The sequence below is a fragment of the Nicotiana tabacum genome, chromosome 10 (assembly GCF_000715075.1).
Source record: "Nicotiana tabacum cultivar K326 chromosome 10, ASM71507v2, whole genome shotgun sequence".
NCBI classification, from domain to species: domain Eukaryota; kingdom Viridiplantae; phylum Streptophyta; class Magnoliopsida; order Solanales; family Solanaceae; genus Nicotiana; species Nicotiana tabacum.
The window spans coordinates 82808728-82814209 of NC_134089.1; positions in this window are offsets into that span (position 1 = coordinate 82808728).

Genomic DNA, 5482 nt, shown 5'->3' on the forward strand with positions numbered 1-5482 from the left:
CAAAAAGATATTTCTAATTTAGCATCTGAGGGATATGATCCATAGTAAGTAAAGTGGAAAAAATAGTTTCGGAATCAAATTTCAACGGAGACAAAATATTATTAAGTGATTTCTTCCTATTTGTCTTTTGATAGGCAGAGTTACCCACATTAACCATTGTTGTGTGACAACACTGGAGCCATTGCTCAAGAAAAAGAACCAAAATCACACCAAAAATCCAAACACGTTCTGCCAAGGGATCACTTGATAAGAGAAATCATTGAACGTGGAGACGTCTAGATTCAAAAGGTTGATGGAAAGGAATGCTCCATACCCACTCACTAAAGCTCATGGTACAAAGAAGTTTGACAAGCACAAGTGAAAATTGGGAATGAAGTATAAGAGCGATTGGCTCTAGTGCAAGTGGGAGATTGTTAGGGATATAGTAGATATGCCCTAGATCCAATCTCATATTTGATGATTTGAACATATTTTTGTGAATGTTATTTGATATAAAAATATATGGCATTTGATATTCTTTTATATATCATAGTTATTATTAATTATTTGATTAATTTGATAAGGTCCTTGATTAAATTTTGAGATTTGTCATCGTGATAGAGATCATGATAATGAGAGCAAAGTCTCTTACGATTTAATCTAAATTTGTTTTTGATCGTAGGATTATTAATTTGGACATTAGTAATCCGGTTAGATCAATATTTATGTGATCGTCTTTATTGGATAAAGATTAGTTGATCTCATTAACTAAATCACATAGATAGATGATGCATATAGAGATATGATCATTGAACCGACTCATTGGATAATTCCTAATGGTTAGAATTACCATAAACTGTCAATAGGATATTCTCTTGAAGAATGTGATGTAACCGTTTCCTTTGACCTGAGATCGTCATAGTAATTGACAAGTTATTTATTGTGCTTTGATACTAGACACCTATGGCCCTAGGGCGATAGTTGAAAGGATATTGGGTATGATTAAATGCTTGTAGAATTAGTGATTGTTCAAGATGGAATCTGTCAACTCTTGGTAATGAGTTTAAGTTCCATGTTGTCATGAATTATAAATGACCAAACTAAGACCTTGGCCAGGGCAATTGAATAAAAGAAGAAATGAGTTTCTTAGGTCATTCAATGGTCGATTATATCTGACATGAACACATAGTTGGTCGCCTATTAGGATTTGACAGTTGAACCATATCCTAGGGTGATCCAGAGCTATAAGGACAGGAGGAATTACTACATTATTCCTCTACTGGTTCTTGAGAGTAAATTGTATACTTCATATTATCCGGTCGTTAAGGAGTGTTGCTAGACGCCACCCTTGATTAGTTTATTGATGTGGTCAATTTACTACCGGCTTAATATTGAACCTATGAGGCCGCACACTAACGAGTGTTCTGATCTTTGCTAAAGGATTAATTAACTTATTATTTGATAATTAAATTAAGGAATTTAATTAGTCAAATAAATTTAGTTATTAGTCTAAGTGAAATATTATTATATTCATTGCTAGCACAAAGGATATAGTTAATATTGTGAACAAATTGAAGTTTTCTATTTGGAATAGAAAATTAAATTATATCTCTTGGTTGTAATATATATGGGATATATATAATATTAATTGATATTAATTATATAAAAGTTGTATATAATATCAATTTAATTTTGTAATTGGATTAACGTAAAAGTCCAAAAGGACTTGTCGGCTTATTTCAATCACGTACATCTTATTAAGAATGAGATTTGTAATATTCAATTTGGATTGAATTAAAAGGTCCATAAAGGACGTGGCTTCTATTCCTGTATGGAATGTGATTTAGTTTTCTAATAGAAAAAGTTTTACAAAGTTCAATTTTGGAATGAACTTGTAAAAGAAGTAAATCACGTTTATATTTTTTCTTAACCTAATGAAAGATATTGTTGGCTTAAGTGGTATATAAATACATCACTAAGGGTTAAGAGGCCATAGTGAAAAAATAGTACTTTTAAGAAGCCACAAAATTAGGAGAAAAACATACAAGAACAGTTCTTGTCGTGCGACTTCGATTATTAATTCTTGAGAAGAAAAATACTTTGTGAAAGTGAGAGTGCAATACAAAGCCAAGAGAGAAAATACAATTACAAGAAAAGTGTTTCTTGTTCTTCTAATTTGAGTTGAGATTTTTGAGAAAAATTTCATCATAAGTTTTCCGTTCAATTTGTTCGCGGGTTTCGTTGATCAAAGAGTTGATAACAAGGATCGGTCTCGGTGTGGATACGCATAGAGTCTTCGCACTATCGAAGAAATTTGAAACGAGACTCTCTTCACCAGGTACGTCTTAGATCCGATCTTTGACATGTAAATAAATTTTAAACACGAAAAGATCTGCCTAGGATTGTTATTGTCTTCCGCTGCGTGTTACGAACACCTATACACAATCCTTCAGTGGTATCAGAGCAGTGGTTTATTGTGTCTAAAATTTATTTACGAAATATTTTTATATTATATTTGAAGAGTTCAAACCATAATACATGTGTCTTGTGCAATAGTTAAATCGTTTGAACTATTGAGATAGTTCATAACTTGAATTTAAAATTCTGTATTAGATACAATGGGATCAGTTACATGATTCTATTGTTATTTTTAATTGTTATTAGTTCATGAGTTGTTAATTAATAATGATATTCTGGCATGAATTATTTTTTTGTGATATATATGATATATAGATTAAACATGTTAGAAGAATGTTGAATTTTATTTTTATGTCACGTGCTTGTTCATTACATAATTTTGAATTATTTATTACATGTGATGTAAATCAATTTAGGACTAAGCATGTAGACAACTTGAACTAAATTCACATGCTATAAAAGATTTGATCTTCATGTTATTAAAAATTATTTTAGTAACAATTCCCTCTTACTAAAATTTGAGTTCTTAAATAATAAAATATAAGATATTTTATTATAAGAGCTATCCATCAAGGTAAATAATTTTACTTATTTCTTGTTTATAAGGAGCGGCCTGACTACCAGGAGACTTATAGTTCGAGAATATATTAAAATTTTTTATTTGCATTAGACGTATGGATTGAAAGAATTATTCAATTTTACACTAGACGCCTAGACTACCCGGGGGAGTATAAAATTTAATAAGTTATTTGCTATCATGATGGTTGAACTCAACTATGCCAATAGGATCGACCTGACTACCAGGGGACTATTTGACATAGAGCTATTTAAGGAAGTTGTATAGGGATACAATTGGTAAGAGTACCTACCTTTAAAATATATGAGAGAAACGACTTGACATCCAAGGGGCTCATACATATTGTTAAAGGATTCCTTTACTCCACTTACAGAAATAAAGATTTCGTAAACTATAATGAGGTAAATAGTTTAAAATAATTAGTGGAAATATCATTTAGATAAAAGTTCATGTCTTTATGATATATGCAAATATGTTCTTATATTATTGCCTTTTCTTTTCTATATTTTAGATTTCTCAGTATGTCTGTTATATCACTGTGTGAAATACTTGAGACCAACAAATTGGTAGGACCAAACTTTGATGACTGGTATAGAAATTTGAGAATTGTTCTCATGCATGAAAAGCTTATTGATGTGATCGATATGCCTGCAAAGATAATCCCACCAGAGAATGATGTTCAAGGCACCAAGGTTTATCATAAATACTTGGAAGAATGCCTTGCTATTAAACAAATCATTCTCGCTTCTATGAGTTCTGAACTCCAGAGGAAACATCAGAATATGGATCCAACTGCAATCATTGAATATCTTAAGAAGATGATTGATACATAATTGGACATTGAAAACTCTCCAGTTGGACCCCTTGTCAATCATATGACCGTTCTTACTGAAGAACATGAGAAGTTGGGGTACAAGCTTGGTAAAGAGCTTTCTGTAGATTTGATCTTGTAGCTAGTATATGATGCTGAATGTTTTCACTGTAAGAAGAAATGGCATTGGAAGAGAAACTGCAAGGAGTATCTTGCAATACTAAAGGACAAGAAACAATGTGAGACATTAATGAAAAATGTTTTCAAGGTTTCTTTAGCTACTACTAATTCTTCACTGTGGGTATTAGATACTGGCAGTGGTTATAACATCTGTAATATGTTGCAAGGGTTCAAGGTAAGTAGGAGGCTAAAGAAAAGAGAAGTTAATCTACAAGTTGGAAATGGTGCAAAAGTTGCGGCCGTAGCTGTAGGATCAATTTCTTTAATAATGCCTACGTGCAAAGTACTTATGTTGGATGATTGTTATTATGTTCCTAAATTTGCTTCGAACATAATTTCAGCTTCTATGTTAGACAAACGTGGTTTTCGCATAAATATAGGTAATGGTATTTGCTCTATTTATTATAGTGATAATTTATATGTGAATGGCTATCTCCAACATGACGTTTATGTCTTACCTAATGTGAATGCTAATTCGATTATGCATGTTTCAAGTCTTAAGAGGAAAAGAGATGATCATGTAAATCAAACATACTTTTGGCATTGTAGGCTTGGTCATATTGGAGAGAAAAGAATTAACAAGTTGTACAAGGAAGGGTACCTTGACAAGTATGATTTTGAATCATATCCAACTTGTGAATCTTGTCTCAAAGGAAAAATGACCAAATCTCCATTTACTGGAAGTGGAGAAAGAGCTTCTGAATTATTGGGACTAATTCATACAGATGTTTGTGGGCCCATGAAAATTCAAGCTAGAGGTGGATATTCTTACTTCATCACCTTCACTGATGATATGTCAAGATATGGATTTGTGTATCTTATGAAACACAAGTCTGAATCTTTTGAAATGTTCAAAAGGTTCCGTAGTGAAGTTGAGAAGCAGACTGGTAAACGTATCAAAGTACTAAGGTCTGATAGAGGTGGAGAATATCTCAGTGAAGATTTTACCAGATATCTCAAAGAGAATGGGATTCTCTCACAGTGGACACCTCCAGGAACACTACAACACAATGGTGTGTCTGAAAGGAGAAATCGAACCTTACTAGATATGGTGAGATCTATGATGGGGTTCACTGATCTTCCAATAAATTTATGGGGATATACTTTGGAATCAGCAACATACTTACTTAATAAAGTTCCCACTAAGTCAGTCTCTGCAGTACCATATGAGATATGGAAAGGATGTAAGCCTAACCTTAAACATATTAAAGTTTGGGGTTGTCCAGCTTATGTTAAGAGACTACAGTCTGATAAACTTGACTCAAGATCTGATAAGTGTAGATTCATTGGGTATCCCAAGGAAACAATGGGATATTATTTCTATTACCCTTCTGACCATAAAGTATTTGTGGCCAGAGGAGCAATTTTTTTGGAAAGGGAATTTCTTTTAGAAGGAAATTATAATGGAGAAATAGAACTTGATGAAGATCAAGAAACTAATGAATCAACACAAAATAAAGATCATGAGAACCAAGTTGAAGAACCTTTATTGGATGTTTTGAAGTTGCCAAGGAAGT